Below are 20,984 nucleotides of genomic sequence, written 5' to 3'. Positions count from 1 at the left end.
TTAGGTGCCACAGGTAAGTTACAGGTGCTGTTAATTACACAAATTAGAGAAGCATCACATGATTTTTCAAACAGTGCCAATACTTTTGTCCACCCCCTTTTTTAGGTTTGGTGTGGTATTGTATCCAATTTGGCTTTAGAACAATTCTTTTTGTGTTTTTTCCTTGAAGACAAATTAAATGAAGATAATAATACCAAAGAATTTGTGATTGCAACCATTTTCAGGAAGAAACTGAGTATTATCTGACAGAATTGCAGGGGTGCCAATACTTTTGGCTACTACTGTATGTGATTATACAGCAGTATCAGTGTGTGATGCATATACAGATGAAACCAGAAGTTTACATACCATATATAAAAAGACACATATGCATGTTTTTCTCAATATCTAACATGACATCAGGATAAACCTTTCCCATTTTAGGTCAATTAGGATTACCATAATTTTTAATATTTGCCAAATGGCAGAATAATGAGAGAGAGAATGTTTTAAGGCATTTTTATTACTTACTGCAAAGTCAAAAGTTTACATACATGTCATTAGTATTTGGTACCATTGCCCTTCAACTGAATGACTTGGGTCAAACGTTTGGGATATCCTTCCACAAGCTTCTCACAATCATTGGTAGGAATTTGGGCCCATTCCTCCTGACAAAACTGGTGTAACTGATCCAGGTTTGTAGGTCGCCTTGCTCACACCTGCCTTTTCAGCTTTGCCCATAAATTTTCAATAGGATTGAGATCAGGGCTTTGTGGTGGCCACACCAAAACATTGACTTTGATATCCTTAAGCCACTTTGTTACCATTTTGGCAGTATGCTTCAGGTCATTGTCCATTTGGAAGACCCATTTCCGCCCAAGCTTTAACTTCCAGGCTGGTGTCTTTAGATGTTGCTTCAGTATTGCCACATAATCTTCTTATCTAATAATGCCATCTATTTTGTAAAGTGCACCAGTCCCTCCTGCAGCAAAACAACCCCACAACATGATGCTGCCACCCCCGTGTTTCACAATTGGGATGGTGTTCTTAGGCTTCTAAGCAGCATGATAATGCCCCGTATCATGCTGCACATAACACATCTGCATCTCTGGCTGCTATGGGCATAAAAGGGGACAAACTTATGGTGTGGCACCCATGCTCCCCTGACCTCAACCCCATTGAGAACCTCTGGAGCATCATCAAAAGGAGTGTCTATGATGGCGGGAGGCAGTTCACATCTAAGCAACAGCTCTGGGAGGGTATTCTGTCCTCATGCAAAACAAATGAAGCAGAAACCATCCAAAACCTGACAAATTCAATGGACGAGAGAGTTCAGAAGCTCCTTTCGAACAAGGGGTCCTATGTGCAAATGTAACATCACCTAGAATAAAGTTTTGAGTTGAAAACTGTTTGATTTCAGTTTGTAATAACCTGCTAATGCTTAGAATTTCAAAAATGACCATTTTTTTGTTCTTTATTAAAATGAAAAGGTTGAAAACTCTGCTGTGCATAATAATTTGGAACATGCATTTTGAGTGCAGTTTGAGTTTTTTATTTTTTTTTAAATATACTGTTATCATAGGCAGTTTGTACAAAAACCTTTCAATTGTACTCTAATAGTTATTTGACTGGAAAATTACAATGACTGCAATTCATATAGGTAATTTGGGAAAATCTGAGAAAATATTATTTGCATAATAATTTGGAACACAGTGTAATCTGCCAGACACAACTGCTCCCATCTGTATAAACTGTGGCCTGTCTGACAGGAAGGCAGATATCTAATTTCTTATCCCCTTCTCCACCTTCATATCAGTCATCTTTTTGCATAGTAAGAGGGGCTGCAAGGTATTGAACGCACTGGAGAAGTAAAAGAACATTGCACATACAGTGGTTCCATCATTCTCCAAAAATGAATGTACTATATGTAACAGAGATGTAATGCAGGTACCGGAATGCAACGCACAGAGACACAAGGCGAGAACAGTAAGAGTTGAATATAAACAGTTTATATATATATTTAACAGGTACGCTGAACAAGGGATTGCAACAAGGGTAATAAACAGTGATTTGAAGTATTAGCAAAATGCGAAGCCTCTCAAGGTAATGTGGTGCCCTAGATCATGGGAGACACCACGTGAGTTCCTTAACTGTGCATATGGCTCTAGCGGGGGTCACCGGTTATTCCCGCTAGGCCGTGAGTCTTTTTCCGGATAAATTCAATTAGGTCACGTTGAGCTTCTTTAGCCCCAACCGTTCCACTCCCAACCTGAGTACCTAAACCCAATTGTCTCCGGTACCATGAGTGAACAGTAGAAGTGACGGCCCTGTTCACGTATGCAGCTCCTCTGCTTTCGCTGGCGTGACTTTCCTGGGGCAGCCGTCTCTCAAGTCCTCTCTGCTTGGCCGTTGGAGGCAGTCTTTCAAGCCGAGGATAGGGGGGTCCAGACCTCGTCTGTCGGCGGGCGGCGTAGGGTTCCGCGAACTCACTCAGCACCGCAAGCAGGTTCCGAGTCTCCTCAGCAGGCACAGCACTCGGGTCACATCTGTGAGGGATCCGGAGCTCTTCTACTGGGGCTCAGCTGTGGCACCTCACAGGCCTCTGGCTTAGGCCAGTCACGCGAGGCTTCTCAGCACGCAGGGAACACGTCTGCTCCTTTCTGCTGCTTGGCGCCAAAGACCCTTCAGGTTTGGCGCGCTGGCCTCTTATCTCCCGGAACTCCTTCCTGGAAGTCACCTGATCGGGTCCAGCGTCTAAATCTGCTCTCCCTTCAACTTCCCTTGAATATCTTGGTTCCGCTTGACTGTGTCTGGCCAGCAGATGGCAGCCTCTCTCCATCTTTGAAACATCATGTAGGAATTCCCTTACAAGCTCTCTCGCCTTTGCTACATTCCTCCCTCCTTTTTGCTCGCCAGTCCTCGGGCAAGTGGACTTCTCACAGAATTGATGCCTCTTTCCAGGCAGTGCAAGTTCAGACAGGAGTTGGACACACTCCTGCGTTTTCTGTTGGATTTGAGACCAGATAAACTCTTCTTGAGCATACCGGTTAGGAGGAATTCCTGTTATGTTCTGCTACCAAAGCTAAGGAAAGAGAGGAGATCTGTCCCTACTATAAGACTCAGCTGAATCCCTACGATGTAACAGGAAACCTGATCCTGCGATCAGACCTGCTAAAGTCCTAATCTAGTCTGTACGAAGACCTATAGATGTGGGGAGGGAATCCCTACAAGTACTAAGGACTGGGAGGAATATGGGACACCTCCTAACAGAAATAGTAGCAGACAGACGAACAAACAAAATAGATAGAACATAGAGGTCCGTAGACCAAGCAAACTAACAGAGTTAGATACAGAGCACAGGCTAGCTAGAAAGTAGATATACAATGAAGTCCAGCAAAGCCAGAAGGGCGGAGCAGGATTAAATAGGCCAACAAGGTCATGTGACCAGCAAAGGGAAAAAAAACCTAACAGCAAGGTTCTAACAGTACCCCCCCTTCTAAGAGGATCCTCCGGATCCCCTAGGACCAGGCTTATCAGGAAATCTCCTGTGAAACGCTCTGATAAGTCTGGACGCGGAAACATCATCTGACCTCACCCAAGAGTTATCCTCGGGTCTGAAACCTTTCCAGGCCACAAGATACTGCAAACTACCTCTATACCGTCTAGAGTCAAGGATGCGAGAAATTTCATATTCCCCGTCCTCCACCACCGGAGGAACAGAGGCAGAGGCGTCACCATCCGACACAACAGCTTTTTTTAACAGAGAGACATGAAAGACCGGATTAATTCTCCAGGAGGTAGGAACCTCCAACCTAACAGCAGATTGGTTGACAACCTGAAGCACCTTAAAGGGCCCTACAAACTTGGGACCCAATTTCTTAGAAGGAATCCTCAACCGCAGATTCCTAGAGGACAACCAAACCATGTCACCAACAGCGAACAAAACCTCCTGTCGTTTCCTATCAAAGTAGTCTTTAGATTTTCTGTTGGCCTCCTGAAGATTACCACGCACATCCGTCCAAACTCTTTCCAAATCACCGGAAAAATTCTCCTCCTCAGGCACGGCAGATCCCAACTTGGAGAACGACCCAAACGACGGATGTCTCCCAGAACAACAAAAAAAAGGTGAACAACCAGCAGAAGAAGATGTATGATTGTTCAGAGCAAATTCGGCAAGTGGCAGAAACTCAGACCACCCCTCTTGATTGTCTGCCACAAAACAACGCAAGAACTGCTCAACATCCTGGTTTTTCCTTTCTGTCTAGCCATTAGACTCAGGATGATATCCGGACGAAAACGACAAATGAATTCCCAACCTGTCACAAAAGGCACGCCAAAAACGAGCCACGAACTGAGGACCCCTATCAGAAACAATGTCAGTAGGAACGCCATGAAGTCTGACAATTTCCTTGACAAAGGCCTTAGCGAGAGTTTTAGCGCAGGGCAGTTTGACGAAGGGAACCAAGTGACACATCTTGCTAAAACGGTCCACGACCACCCAGATGACAGTAAAACCCTCAGAGGGGGGAAGGTCAGTTATAAAGTCCATAGCCAAATGTGTCCAAGGAGCACTGGGGACCTCCAAAGGACAAAGCAACCCCGCAGCAGGAGTATGTGAGGACTTAGATCTAGCACATATAGTACATTGGCGCACCCACTTAATGACTTCCTTCTGCCATCCAGGCCACCAAAAACTGCGACCCACCAGTCTCTTGGTCTCAGAGATTCCGGGATGACCTGCCAATCGAGATTCGTGACACTCAACAAACAAATCTCTCCTAAAGGTCCCAGGCACAAACAACCTCCCATGAGGAGTGTTAGATGGGGCATTCTCCTGAGCTTTAAGAATCTCATCTTCCAAAACGGAGTCTAAAGCAGCTATCACAACACCTTCTTGTAGAATGTTTTCCTCTTTCTCAGCACCGACTATGGGAGAAAAACTGCGAGACAAGGCATCCGCCTTAACATTCTTAGTACCAGGTATGTAAGTAACGGAGAAATTAAACCGCGAGAAAAACAGTGCCCACCTAGCCTGACGGGCATTCAGGCGCTTGGCAGCATCAAGATATATCAGATTTTTATGATCCGTAAGAACCTGAACGGGAAATTCCACACCTTCCAAGAAGTGGCGCCAGTGTTCAAATGCGTGTTTAATAGCCAATAATTCCCGATTACCAATATCGTAATTCAGTTCAGTCTCCGAAAATTTTTTTGAAAAAAAGGCACAGGGATGTAATCCATCCCCGTTATCCTGAGACAATACTGCGCCAACCCCCACAGAGGAAGCATCAACCTCAACCAAAAACGGCCTAGTAACATCAGGCTGCATAAGGATGGGAGCAGAGGTGAACCTCTCCTTGAGATACACAAAAGCTTCAATGGCCTCAGAAGACCACTGAACCGCATCAGCACCTTTCCTGGTGAGATCAGTCAGAGGTTTGACAATACTAGAAAAATTTTTTATGAATTTTCTGTAGTAATTGGCGAAACCCAAAAACCTCTGTATCGATTTCAAACCAATAGGCCTAGGCCATTCCTGCACAGCCTGAACCTTAACCGGATCCATCTCAAAACCTTTGCTGGAGATAATGTAGCCCAAAAAACTAATTCTCTGTACAGCGAACTCACATTTCTCCAGCTTAGCAAAAAGCGAATTGTCCATTAATAACTGTAATACCTCACGCACGCTCCGCCAATGAGACTCCAGATCTGGCGAATAAATCAAAATGTCATCCAAATACACAACCACATTTTTACCGATCAAAGGTCTAAGGATGTCATTAATCAGATTCTGAAAAAATGCAGGAGCATTAGTAAGACCAAAAGGCATAACCAGATTCTCAAAATGACCCACAGGAGTGTTAAAAGCAGTCTTCCATTCATCACCCTCCTTCATGCGCAACAGATTGTATGCCCCCTTAAGGTCAATTTTAGAGAACCACTTGGCCCCCAATAACTGGTTAAACAGATCAGGAATCAATGGCAGTGGGTAAGGATTGCGTACCGTAATTTTGTTAATCTCACGAAAATCCAGACAAGGACGTAAACCGCCGTCCTTTTTTTTTACAAAAAAAAATCCAACCGCCACAGGAGACTTAGAGGGCCTAATGTGACCGGCGGCCAAACTTGTCTGTATGTATTCCTCCAAAGCCTTCCTCTCAGGAATAGTAAGGTTAAATAAACGACTTTTAGGAAGAGTCGCTCCAGGGACAAATTCAATAGAACAATCATAGTCTCTATGGGGAGGCAAAACCTGCGATTCCTTCTCAGAAAAAACTCTCCAAAAATCCTGAATAGGAACAGGCAATTCTCCCCTATCCAAAGCTGCAATACGCCCATTACAACACTTGTCATAACATTTATGGCTCCAGGATTTAATTTCACTGGTAGACCAATCCAGTACCAGGATTGTGAAATTTTAACCAGGGCAAACCCAATATTACTGGAGAAGGCAAGTTATTCAACACTACCAAATCCAATTTCTCATGGTGAACACCATTAATAGTGAGAGGAAATTCACTGACCTTGAGAGTAATATTCTTCAAAGGGGAGCCATCCACAGAAACCACAGCAATGGGGGATGATAAAGGTTCAGGTTTTAAATTGAGTTTTTCCACGAATCCCCCATCAATTACATTCAGTGTAGACCCGCAATCAACAAACACCCAAAATTCCATTAATTTTTCCTGAGCAATCGTGGAAGCAGCTAAAAATATACCCTTGGAATTTAAACAGGCAATACGGGCGTGACTGACCATTTTTTTTTCTTTCTTCATCCGAAGCTCACAGCCTTTAATCAAATGACCAGATTTTCCGCAATAGAAGCACAAGCCTTCTGAAAAACGACGGTCTTTTTCTTGAGAGCGAGGTGCCACCGATCCAATCTCCATCGGTTCACCACTGTTAGTACACACATTATCATAACCAGAAACTGACATAGCAGAGGATTTGCTCTCATTAACCCTAGCACGCAGTCTTCTATCCACCCGTATAGCTAATTGCATAGCCTGTTGCAAATCCTCAGGTGTAGGATAAGCAATTAGCAGGTCTTTAACCCTTTCACTGAGCCCAGCAAGAAATAGACTTTTCAGAGCAGAATCGTTCCACCCTGTTTGAGTGGACCAACGACGAAAATGTGTACAATATTTTTCCACATTACCCGATCCTTGTTTTAGACGTCTCAACTCAGTCTCAGCTGATGCGACACGGTCAGGATCATCATATAATAGTCCCAAAGCAGAAAAAAAACTATCCACTGATCTGAAGCATGTATCACTAGGTTGCAAAGAAAAGGCCCACTCCTGAGGCTCTTTGCGCAAAAGTGACATTATGAACCCTACGCGCTGGGATTCATCCCCAGAGGACTTAGGTCTCAAACGAAAATACAACAAGCAAGCATTTTTAAATGAAAAAAATTCTCGGTGTTCACCAAAAAATAAATCCGGCAAACATACCTTAGGCTCCAAGAAATGTGCTCCAGGACAGTTACTCACGTGCTGACGGAGCTCGGCCACCTCCAGAGAGAGTCCCTGCAGGCGATGAGCCAAATCCTGAACCGACACCATGATGGAACAGAAAAATCTTTCCTTAGAGAATTTGCTGGCTGGACTTACTGTTATGTTCTGCTACCAAAGCTAAGGAAAGAGAGGAGATCTGTCCCTACTATAAGACTCAGCTGAATCCCTACGATGTAACAGGAAACCTGATCCTGCGATCAGACCTGCTAAAGTCCTAATCTAGTCTGTACGAAGACCTATAGATGTGGGGAGGGAATCCCTACAAGTACTAAGGACTGGGAGGAATATGGGACACCTCCTAACAGAAATAGTAGCAGATGGACGAACAAACCAAATAGATAGAACATAGAGGTCCGTAGACCAAGCAAACTAACAGAGTTAGATACAGAGCACAGGCTAGCTAGAAAGTAGATATACAATGAAGTCCAGCAAAGCCAGAAGGGCGGAGCAGGATTAAATAGGCCAACAAGGTCATGTGACCAGCAAAGGGAAAAAAAACCTAACAGCAAGGTTCTAACAATTCCGGCATTAGCCCGCTCAGTTCTGCGGGGCTCCTCTTGCGGAGGTGACTCTGGGAGATCCGATGAATCAACTACTGGGGATTGCAAGTCATTTCTCGACTCATTCTGGGTTCCACTCGGGGTTGGCCTCAACGGTTCTGACGGGCCCAACTGCATTCTGGCCCATCCTTCTTCATCCCCCAAGGTTCCTGCTTGTGACACTTCAGCATGTGGCACTTCAGACAATACGTTTGAGGGCCCAACTTCGTTACAGGCTTCTGCTTCAGAGGAGCAAGGTCGCAGCATATTGCGGTGCAACACCCTGGGTGTCGCGGCGTCATCCCCTTCGGGCCTAACCTCGTAGACGGGGTTGTCTGGGTGAACCTTCTTCACCACCTGATATGGTATCGCCTCCCAACGATGGTCCAGTTTACTCCCAAATCGTTTGGCCCTTACCAGTACTCGGTCTCCTGGCTGAAGTGACCCTCCTGCGGTCGGGGGACGATCTGCATGCTCTACTTCCTGAAACTTCTGAGCAACCAGTCTTCTCACTGTATGGAGCCGATGCTGGTGTTCTTGAATCCAGGTACTTGGGCTACTGCCCGGGCCGGAGTCTTCTGAGTCTAGCTCCAGTTCAGTAATTTCTCACCCACTTCTTCCAAACAGCAACATGTAAGGGGTGTAGCCGGTAGTCGCATGAACTCGATTATTATACACCCACACCAGCTCGGACACAAATTCGGGTCACTTCATCTTTTTGTCCGCTTCCAGCGTTCGCAGCATTTGCAACAGGGTTCGGTTGAAGCGCTCACATGCGCCGTTCCCTTGAGGGCGGTAGGGCGTTGTTCAGGATCGGTCGATCCCATAGATGCGGTATAGCTCATCCATCACTCGTCCTTGGAAGCAGGCCCCCTGGTCAGAATGTATTCGCTTTGGGCACCCATAAATCCGCATGAAATCCTGACAGATGGCCTTAGCTGTGGCTTCTGCTGTCTGGTCTTTAGTAGGCGTCACTACTGCGAACTTGGTGAAGTGATCAGTCATGACTAAACAGTGTCCATAACCATTGTATGAAGTTCCTATCATCAGGTAGTCAATCATCAAGACTTCCAAGGGGGCAGAAGTTTGGATGGTCTGAATGGAAGCTCTTTGTTCCGGGGGCTTGTTCAACTCACACTGACGACATGTTCGGCAGACCCCCTCGACTTCTTGCCGCAGTTGAGGCCAATACACCAGCCGTGGCAACCACCGAAAGGTCTTTTCTACACCGAAGTGAGCACCTCTTCTATGAGCTTCTTGGGCTAGCTGCATTACTAGCGCTCCTGGAACTACCACCTGCCAGGTAACATCAAACTCTCGAGGCAGCTGGATTCTTCGGCATAGCAAGCCGTCCTTCAGGAAGAGTCTCTCTCTCCAACTGGCCTAGGATTTGTAGGGAAGTTGGAAGTGAAGCGGCTCTGGCTTCCTGGTCGGGTCTTTGCCTAAGGGCGACCCATTCTCTCAGCTTTGCTAACTCTGGGTCGGATTGCTGCAGATGTATCCATTCGTCTCTTGAACGGCCCAGAATTTGAGTGGGACTCGGATCCTCTCTGGTCTCCTGGGCGTTGACCACAGCAGCGGCGAACTGGCTGAAATCCGGGATCTCGTCGCCTTCAAGCTCCTCATCTCTGTCCCTCTTCGGCCCCGTCTGAGTGACCCAGAACAGGGCATCTGCATGAGTGTTCAGGGCCTTGGACCGATAGGCAATTTTATATTGGTATTTGGACATCCTTGCGACCCACCGCTGTTCTAACGCGCCCAGTTTGGCGTTTTCCTAGTGGGCCAAAGGGTTGTTATTAGTGTTGAGCGAGCACCAAAATGCTCGGATGCTCGAAGCTCGGGCCGAGCTCGTCGTGATACTCGGGTGCTCGACCCGAGCAACGAGCCCAATGTTAGTCTATGGGAGACTTGAGCATTTTTGCGGTGGCACCCCCGGCAGTCTTTTAAATGCCTAACAAGTGCCCAAAACGATAGTGACAGTGCTCAAATGACATGGGGACAGCATGGGGATCGCCCCAGGAAGCATTTCTGACCCCCAGGTCACTGCTGTCAACAACGTGGTCAGAGGTATTAAGCCACTTTTACGGGCTCACAATAAAACGTTCAAAAACGAAAGTGAAATTTTTTCCTGTGAAATATGTTAAGGAACACCCTTTCCAGGGAAAAGACTTGTGTATAAGTTAAAATAAATGACCAAAAACAAAAATACTCCTCCACACCTTCGGCTATGTTCACAAGTAGCATTTTTTATGTGTTTTTGCACTTTTGTATTGCTTTCAACTATGACAAATGCATTCACCGGGAAATGTCATTTTAACATTTTACAACCTTATCTGGCCATGTGCTGTGTGACGCATGCATAAAGTGCTGAAAAGACATGGGAACAGCATGGGAAAGACCCCTGGAAGCATCTCTGACTCCCAGGTCACTGTCTAAAAGTGTGCCCATCATAAGTGATCCTTGCCGCATCAGAAGATGCAGACTTGCAACTATCCCCATGCAAGTTCTAGTCCCAGGGCAGTGTTCAATTGTACCTCCCCCATTCCTTGCAATACAAGCGCAAGTATGCAGCCTGCCACCCACCCACCCCCAGTCTGCAATACCATACTGCTTGCTTGCTTGAACTTGAAATTGGGCCTTTTAGGCATGTGGAGGCGGAATCTGGCCACCACGTCATGGCTGTGTTGGCGGCCTGGAATCCATACTCAGTCCCCAGCCGCCGGCGGCCGGGTGTCCATACTCGGTCCCCAGCCGCCTGGGGGCAGCCGGGTGTCCATAAACGGTCCCCAGCCGCCCCTATTTCTCCTTGGAACATCCCCCCACACACTTTTCTTAGCCCGGCCTGCTTTAGGCAGCATTGGACGAGCCCACCAGAGAACCAGACTCCTCCGGTGGGCCCTGACTTCTCCATCGGTGGAGTTGAGAGTGCCAAGGTGAGGAGCATGATGATGATGACAGAAGTTAGCATCTGCTATGTTTTCTTTTAATGCAAGTGTAAGTGTGCAGCCTGCCACCCACCCACCCACCCACCCCCAGACTGCAATTCCATACTGCTAGCTTGCACTTGAAATGGGGCCTTTTAGTTTGGAGGAGGCCAAAGCTGGCCACTACCTTATGGCTGCTTCGGCATCGAGGTATCCATACTCAGTCCCCAGCCGCCCCTATTTGTCCTGGTGTGCCTTATACATAAGATTAAGCGCGTATACCAAAACATTACCTGTGCCCTCCGCAGTGCATTGAGTGGGAAGGAGAGCCTATTCCGCTGTAGTGTGTGCATGCCAAACCCCTGTTTATGGTACATGCGAAGATGCCTCCCACCTTGCACCTGTCGTTGCAGATTTGCAACTATCCCAATTCATGTCCTTGTCCCAGGGCAGTGTTCAATTGTACCTCTCCCATTCCTTGCAATGCAAGCGCAAGTATTCAGCCTGCCACCCACCCACCCCCAGGCTGCAATACCATACTGCTTGCTTGCTTGCACTTTAAATTGGGCCTTTTAGGCATGTGGAGGCGGAATCTGGCCACCACGCCATGGCTGTGTCGGCGGCCTGGTATCCATACTCAGTCCCCAGCCGACTGGTGGCCGGGTGTCCCCGCTTGCTCCCAAGCCTCCAGGGGGTGGCCGAGTGTCCATACTCAGTCCCCAGCCACCCCTATTTGTCCCGGTAACCTTTCCCACACTTTTCTTAGCCTGGCCTGCTTTAGGGCAGCATTGGCCGAGCCCACCGGACTATCAGACTCCTCCGGTGGGCCCTGGCTTCTCCATCAGGGGAGTTGAGAGTGCCAAGGTGAGAAGCATGATGAGGATGATAGAAGTTAGCATCTGCTTTGTTTTGTTGTAATGCAAGCGCATGTATGTAGTAGCGGCTAGGCCTGAGGAGGTCAGCGTTTTGGCGCATATCCTACCTCCTCCGAGGATTGCTGGATGTTTTCCTGCTACTATCGAAGTTCTATGACTCCCGTTAAAACAAAGCTTCAGGTGATAAATGATGGATGAGGTAGTGGCAAAGGAGAAAGAGCAGGAGGAACAGGGACCATTCACATCAATATCAGGCCAGTCAACCAGATATGTCTTGTAGGATATGTTTCTGTAACAAAAGGAGCGGTTCGGCTACACAGTTATAGGGCATACAGTGAGTGCAATGCCTACCAAAAATTTCGAGGCACTCCAATGCCCCTTGGAAATGACATGGAGGTCAGAGGGCGTTAACTAACCCTTTTTTTCCATTTATAGCAACTGGGTCTCCTGTGCACTGTTGGCCTAATCAGTGAATGGAAGGCTTTCCAAAAATTATGAGGAACTGCAATGCCCCTTACAAGAGCGATGTGTGGTACCCCAGGGGTCTGGTCACCACAGTAATAGAGATATTACGTCGGAGAGCAAGTGGGAGGTTTCCTGGTCAGGATCCCTTAAACATGCAACATCCTCCTGCCCCAGTCCTGGGAGGGGAGAATTCTGCCCTTATAAACTGGATCTGGGGCGGGGTTGAGTGAGTCAGAGAACAGAGAACAGTCAGAGTCAGAGTGAGAGCAAGGGAAAGTAACAGCAAGGAGCTCTGTAGGAGCTAGGAGCTAAAGACCAGGGGCTGGAAGGTGAGCAGAGCTCGCCCTGGCAGAAGACATTAAGAACTGGACACAGGAGTCAGAGGCTCTGAGGACTTATATATCCAGCAGCAGAAAACAGCCGTCAGGGGATTTCAGGTCCTCTGGCCATAGAAGCCCGGAGGCTCAGTCACAAGCAAGGGACCAGCACCGCCGTCGTGGAGTGGAGGCTAACAGAAGGCCCCAAGTCACCAGCCATAAGGGTGAGCACTACACGGTACACTCAGGGACGTGGGCTACTTCTACTCGCTTACAGCAAGGTAGCCAGGAAGAGTGCAGACAGACAGGGAGGCCTACAACTCCACCTGGCCAGGGGAACTCCTGCTTGCCCACAGACTCACCAGGCCTCTTATGCTAGCCAGTACTCCCGGGAGGGTCTACCTTATAATCATCAGTAAAGACCCTGAACTGCACTGCAAAGACTCTGAGTCATTCCTGCTGCGCTTGTGCACCATCACCCCCATCATCCACACTCACTGCCCTGAGGCTATACTCCTCCCGTGGGGAGTTATCCCATTCTCTGCTGCGCACACAACACCAGCCTCAGCGGTCTGCCTCGCAGCGGTGGTACTCCCTGACCGCAATCCACGGGTGGCGCAGTAGGACAATTAACCTCAAAACCTAAGAAAGACTGCCACTGGTTTGACCAGCCTGAGCCACGGGACCGGGTCACCGCCACGGAGACTACAGACCCCAGAGACCCGGCACCGGGTATCCCACACACATGTACACACGGCCCAGGGGGCGCGTCACATGCAGTACAGCATATTACAAACATAAGTCCCATTATTGGGGAGTGGGTCTCCCATAGTATTTGCTTATGCCTTGCAAGAAAAAGCTGCCAAAAATTAGGACGGAGCAACTTGCAATGCCCCTTACAAGAGCCATGCAGTACAGCATATTACAAACATAAGTCCCATTATTGGGGAGTGGGTCTCCCATAGTATTTGCTTATGCTTTCCAAGCAAAAGTTGCCAAAAATTAGGACGGAGCAACTTGCAATGCCCCTTACAAGAGCCATGCAGTACAGCATATTAAAAACATAAGTCACATTATTGGGGAGTGGGTGTCCCATAGTATTTGCTTATGCATTGCAAGCAAAAGCTGCCAAAAATAAGGACGGAGGAACTTGCAATGCTGGCATCCTGGTGGTATAGTGGTGGTGGAGGCTGAGGATAAGGAGAAGAAGATAAAACAGCCGAAACGAGGAAGAGTATACCCATGTGTAGGGGTGAAGTGGTGCATGTCAATACACCTCCCGAAATAACACAGTGGATTTGACTTTATGTTACTCTGCTGTCATTTGGTGGTGATGAGAAGTCTGGCCCAATCCATCCCTTGTTCATTTTGATAAGGGTCAGCTTGTCAGCATTGTCAGTTGACAGGCGAGTGCGCTTATCAGTTATTATTCCCCCAGCGGCACTAAAAACACGCTCCGATAACACGCTAGCGGCAGGGCAGGCCAGAACCTCCAAGGCGTACAGAGCGAGTTCATTCCAAGTGTCCAGCTTGGATACCCAATGATTAATAGGCACAGAGGAATCACGGAGGACGCTGATACGGTCGGCAAGGTACTCCCTCACCATCTTTTGAAACTTTCCACTCCTTGTGAGTACCCTGCGCCTCAGGGCCTGTAAGCTGGGCGGGTGTCAGAAAACTGTCCCAGAACGTTGACAGTGTTCCCCTGCCTCTGCTGGATTGGAGTTGCATCTCTCTCGCCTGTACGCCTGGGTTGGGCAACGAACTGTGACCTCTGCTGCTAGCGTGTTCAGATGGGAATTTTTTTAAGAGTTCTGCAGCAAGGGCCATCTGGTACTGCCCCATTTTTGTAGACCTCTCCACCTCAGGAATAAGAGAGTGAAAGTTCTCCTTGTAGTGGGGGTCTACAAGTGTCACCAACCAGTAATGCCTGTCACCCAACATTTTGACAACGCGAGGGTCACGGATAATGCAGGGTAACATAAAGTCAGCCATGCATGCCAGACTGGTAACGGGCAAGATTTCCGTGTCCTCACCAAGATGACGACTGACCGTGCTCTCCTCCTCCTCCTCCTCTTCCTCCTCCCCCCTGTCCTCAGGCCACCCACGCTGAACCGACGGTATGACACTTGTACAGGTACTACCGTGTACAACGCATGATAGCAGCTCCTGTTCTTCCTCCTTCTCCTCCTCCTCCTCTCCCTCATTGCCCCCCAATGCACGTTGGGATGAGATGAGGCTGGGCTGTGTGTAATTGCCCGCTACGGCTTCTTGATCCATCTCATCATACTCTGGCTGCAATGCCTCCTCTTTAATTCTCTGCAGAGAGCGTTGCAAAAGACAGACAAGTGGGATGCTGACACTAATGATGGCGTCATCGCCACTCACCATCTTGGTGGCCTCCTCAAAGTTTGTCAGGATGGTACATATGTCAGACATCCAGGTCCACTCCTGAGGTCTTATGTGTGGAATCTCACCTGAATATCGACAGCCTTGTTGCAGCTGGTACTCCACAACTGCTCTCTTCTGCTCACAAATCCTTTGCAACATGTGGAGGGTAGAGTTCCAACGTGTGGGGACATCACACACCAGTCGGTGTGCCGGAAGCTGCAAACGCTGCTGCAACACAGCAAGGGCGGCGGAAGCTGTAGCCGACTTGTGAAAATGAGCTGACAGGTGGCGAACTTTCACGAGCAGATCTGGCAACTCGGGGTACGATTTAAGAAACCGCTGAACCACGAGGTTAAGCACATGAGCCAGGCATGGTACGTGTGTGATCTCACCTCGCCTCAGAGCCGCCACCAGGTTACGGCCATTGTCACACACGACCATGCCGGGATGTAGGTTCAGCTGTTTCAGCCACAGATCTGCCTGCTCTTTCACAGCTGTCCACAACTCACAAGCAGTGTGAAGTTTATCACCTAAGCTTATGAGCTTCAGCACAGCCTGTTGCCGCTTGGCGGAGGCAGTACTGCAATGCTTCCAGCTTGTAACTGATGTGGTGATATCTGAGATGGAGACTGAACATGAGGAAGAGGAGGAGGAGGAGGATGCGCAGGTGCTGTACACTGTGGGGGCAACTCTAACTGACATAGGGCCCGCATTCCTCGGTGTGGGGAGGATGTGTTCCGTCCCAAGGTCCGACTGGGTCCCGGCTTCCACTATGTTTACCCAGTCTGCCGTCAGAGAGATGTACCGTCCCTGGCCACAAGCACTTGTCCACGTGTCCGTTGTCAGGTGGACTCTCCCAGTAACTGTGTTGTTGAGGGCACGGCAGATGCTTTGGGACACGTGCTTGTGTAGTGCGGGGATGGCACACCGGGCAAAATAGTGTCGGCTGGGGACCGATTACCGAGTGATGGCCACCGCCATAAGATTGCAGAAGGATTCCGTCTCCACCAGCCTAAAAGGCAGCATTTCCAACGCAAGCAGTCGTGAAATGTGCGAATTTAGGACTGTGGCCTGTGGGGCATTAGCTGCGAATTTCCACTTTCGTTCAAAGGTCTGGGATATGGACAATTGAACGCTGCGGTGGGATGTGGACGTGGACGTTGATGCTGTTTCTTGAGAAACTGCCATAACAAGTGAAGACTGAGAGGAGGGGGCATCTTTACATGCAGTATGGACAGGGGATTGCCTTGCACACACAACAGGGGGTTCTATTGCACGCACAACAGTGGAAGAAGCAGTGGTGACACCCACTGACACTGGTCGTGGACCCTGGGTTTCGCCCCACAAAGTCGGGTGCTTTGCTGCCATGTGCCTGATCATGCTGGTGGTGGTCAGGCTGGTAGTTTTGTCACCTCTGCTGATGCTGGCATGGCAGGTGGAACATATGGCCTTTTTGGGGTTATCAGCAGAGTCTTTAAAAAAATTACAGACTCTGGAAGACCTACCGCTTGTACTGGCAACGTCCCTCGTGTTGGTGTTACGGTGAACGGTTGCCTGCCTTCTGTCTGCGGCCACCACACTGCTTCTTCCTGCCTGTTAGGGTACTCTGCCTCCCTCCCCCTGTGTGCTGCTGGCCTCACTCTGCATGTCCTCCTTCCACGTTGGGTCAGTTACTAGATCATCCATCCTCTTCCACTTGCGCACCACGATCCTCCTCCTCACTTCCTGGCAATTGTGTCTCGTCATCGTCCACCTCTTGTGACAGATTGCCAATGTCGACTTCCTGTGGCCGTGGCTGTTCAAATATTTGGGCATCGCAACATGGGATCTCCTCTTCCACCACTTCAAGAGTATCAGGTGAGGGGCCCAAATATGGAAATGGACCAGTGAACAGCTCTCAAGAGTGTCCAAGTGTGGGAACACTTGCTGTCTGACGGCACTCGGCATGGTGGGAGGAAGGAGCATCAGGGTGAGGAGGAGTATGCGGTCGAGACTCACGGCTACAAAGAGTTGACCGTGTGGAAGACAGACCGGAGGTGGTGGTGCCCAGGTAACTGGAAGTATTATCTGCTATCCAATTAATAACCTGTTCATACTGATCAGTTCTCAATACTGGTGTTGTTCTGTGCTTCCCTAGTAATTCGGTCAAGAAGTGGGAGCGAGAAGATGTGGCAGTTGGTTGTGGCACATTTTCACCATGGCCACGGCCCCGTCCTCTGCACAAACCATCACCAGAACGTCAACTTCCACATCCCTTGCCACGTGCCTTGCCCATTGTAAATGAAGTAAAATAGCTTACACTTGCACTATCAATGGAAAAATGGTAATAAAGAGTAGATTAGAACCGTGGAAGAGGAAAACCACAGTTATTGTTTACTGGGGTATACCACACTTTTTTAAATAGAGATATTTGCGGCTGAACAGTGAGCGACACACTCAAACTGCTTTTTTTTTAGATACCAAAGGCCCAAAACTGGATAGTACAGCGATTTGACCCGTGGAACTGCGAAACCACACTGGGATGTCGGGCCTACACAAGACTATTTTCAACAGATATATTTTTGTGTCAGAACAGCCAGGAGACACTACTGTTTTTCTTTACGGAAAAAACTACCAAAAGCTGAATAATAGAGATTTTTTACCGTGGGATGGCAAAACCACAGTTACTGTTTACTGGGGTATACCACACTTTTTTAAATAGAGATATTTGCGGCTGAACAGTGAGCGACACACTCAAACTGCTTTTTTTTTAGATACCAAAGGCCCAAAACTGGATAGTACAGCGATTTGACCCGTGGAACTGCGAAACCACACTGGGATGTCGGGCCTACACAAGACTATTTTCAACAGATATATTTTTGTGTCAGAACAGCCAGGAGACACTACTGTTTTTCTTTACGGAAAAAACTACCAAAAGCTGAATAATAGAGATTTTTTACCGTGGGATGGCAAAACCACAGTTACTGTTTACTGGGGTATACCACACTTTTTTAAATAGAGATATTTGCGGCTGAACAGTGAGCGACACACTCAAACTGCTTTTTTTTTAGATACCAAAGGCCCAAAACTGGATAGTACAGCGATTTGACCCGTGGAACTGCGAAACCACACTGGGATGTCGGGCCTACACAAGACTATTTTCAACAGATATATTTTTGTGTCAGAACAGCCAGGAGACACTACTGTTTTTCTTTACGGAAAAAACTACCAAAAGCTGAATAATAGAGATTTTTTACCGTGGGATGGCAAAACCACAGTTACTGTTTACTGGGGTATACCACACTTTTTTAAATAGAGATATTTGCGGCTGAACAGTGAGCGACACACTCAAACTGCTTTTTTTTTAGATACCAAAGGCCCAAAACTGGATAGTACAGCGATTTGACCCGTGGAACTGCGAAACCACACTGGGATGTCGGGCCTACACAAGACTATTTTCAACAGATATATTTTTGTGTCACAACAGTCAGGAGACACTACTGTTTTTCTTTATGGAAAAAACTACCAAAAGCTGAATAATAGAGATTTTTTACCGTGGGATGGCAAAACCACAGTTATTGTTTACTGGGGTATACCACACTTTTTTAAATAGAGGTATATGCGGCTGAACAGTGAGCGACACACTCAAACTGCTTTTTTTTTAGATACCAAAGGCCCAAAACTGGATAGTACAGCGATTTGACCCATGGAACTGCGAAACCACACTGGGATGTCGGGCCTACACAAGACTATTTTCAACAGATATATTTTTGTGTCACAACAGTCAGGAGACACTACTGTTTTTCTTTACGGAAAAAACTACCAAAAGCTGAATAATAGAGATTTTTTACCGTGGGATGGCAAAACCACAGTTACTGTTTACTGGGGTATACCACACTTTTTTAAATAGAGATATTTGCGGCTGAACAGTGAGTGACACACTCAAACTGCTTTTTTTTTTAGATACCAAAGGCCCAAAACTGGATAGTACAGCGATTTGACCCATGGAACTGTGAAACCACACTGGGATGTCGGGCCTACACAAGACTATTTTCAACAGATATATTTTTGTGTCACAACAGTCAGGAGACACTACTGTTTTTCTTTACGGAAAAAACTGCCAAAAGCTGAATAAAAGAGATTTTTTACCGTGGGATGGCAAAACCACAGTTATAGTTTACTGGGGTATACCACACTTTTTTAAATAGAGATATTTGCGGCTGAACAGTGAGCGACATACTCAAACTGCTTTTTTTTAGATACCAAAGGCCCAAAACTGGATAGTACAGCGATTTGACCCAAGGAACTGCGAAACCACACTGGGATGTCGGGCCTACACAAGACTGTTTTCAACAGATATATTTTTGTGTCACAACAGTCAGGAGACACTACTGTTTTTCTTTACGGAAAATATACCAAAACCTGAATAATAGAGATTTTTTACCATGGGATGGCAAAACCACAGTTATTGTTTACTGGGGTATATCACACTTTTTTAAATATATAGATTTGTGGCTGAACAGTGAGCGACACACTCAAACTGTTTTTTTTTTAGATACAAATGGCCCAAAATGGATAATACAGAGGTTTGAACCGTGGAAGTGCAAAACAACACTTCTGTTTCTCTAGCCTACACCAGACTATTTTCAACAGTTATATTTGTGTCTGAAAAATCAGAGACACGCTTTTTTTTTGGGGGGGGGGCACACCAAAAGGTTAAAAAGACGGGTATTTGTACAGTGTGAAGGAGGAAAAAAAAAGGAGGATTTAGATGAAAAAAAAAGGATTTTTCCTGGCCCCCGACACCTGGTGCTAAGTCCAGCAATTTCAGCAACAGGAGCACACAGGACTGTAATGCAGCGTTTGCTGGTATAACCACTGTGTCTCCTATACAGCCTGCCTGCCTGGTATCTGGGGTGGATATTAGTCCTGAAAAGGACTGTTTGTTTGTTCTGGCAGCCTTTACAGACCCTACACTAACTATTTCGCAGTTTATATCTCTCCCTAAATCAGCAGCGCTGTCCCTACACTGTCTAATCCGGAGCGACTGTGTCCAAGATGGCGGCGCCCGGTTTTAAATACTCGAGGTGGCGCTGTGCGGCCAGCCAATCACTGTAATGCCCACAACCAACATGGCTGCAGCATTACAGTGACTGGCTGGCAATCCCTGCATGTTCATTGGCTCTGTAAAGAGCGCCAAACATGCAGGGCGGAGACTCGAGCTCCCGCCCGAGTAACCCGAAAATGCTCGGTGCTCGCCGAACATCCCGAGTAGCGTGATGCTCGGGCGAGTACCGAGCAGTGTCGAGCATGTTCGATCAACACTAGTTGTTATCTGTCCGCACTTGCACTTCTGACCCTGACAGGTACTCAGCAAATTTCTTGGTCATGGCCCACACCAGTGCCAGTAGCTCCAGCTTAAATGAACTGTAGTTGTCCGCATTCTTCTCTGTGTCTCGGAGTGACCTGCTGGCATACGCGATCACTCGCTCTTTTCCTCCTTGTACTTGAGCCAGCACTGCTCCCAGTCCATGCAAGCTTCCATCAGTGTACAACATAAAAGGCTGCGAAAAGTCAGCGTAGGCCAGAATTGGGGCATCCGTTAGCGCCATTTTCAATGCTCGGAATACCTCTTCTTGGCGTGGGCCCCACTGAATGGGCTGCCGCTTGGCTCCCCCAGCCGTTCCTCTCAGCAATTCATTGAGCGGTATCGCAATCTTAGCGAAGTCTTTAATGAATCTGCGGTAGTATCCAGCAAGCCCCGGGAACACCCTCAGTTCCCTTAGATTGGCGGGCTTGGGCCACTTCAGCACGGCAGCTACTTTCTCCGCAGTGGGGTGCACTCCTGCACTGGACACAGTGTGCCCCAGATATTCAATTTCTCGTTTGAAGAGACGACACTTACGAGGCTTAATTTTCAGGCCGTGCCTTTGAAGCCGTTCTAACACTTGTTCCAATCGGCGGAGATGATCTTCAAACGTAGCGGAATAGATAATTA

The sequence above is a fragment of the Phyllobates terribilis genome, unplaced genomic scaffold, assembly GCF_046119375.1.
Source record: "Phyllobates terribilis strain yellow unplaced genomic scaffold, ASM4611937v1 Scaffold_4__5_contigs__length_816908805, whole genome shotgun sequence".
NCBI classification, from domain to species: domain Eukaryota; kingdom Metazoa; phylum Chordata; class Amphibia; order Anura; family Dendrobatidae; genus Phyllobates; species Phyllobates terribilis.
Note: the sequence above shows the minus strand (reverse complement) of the source record.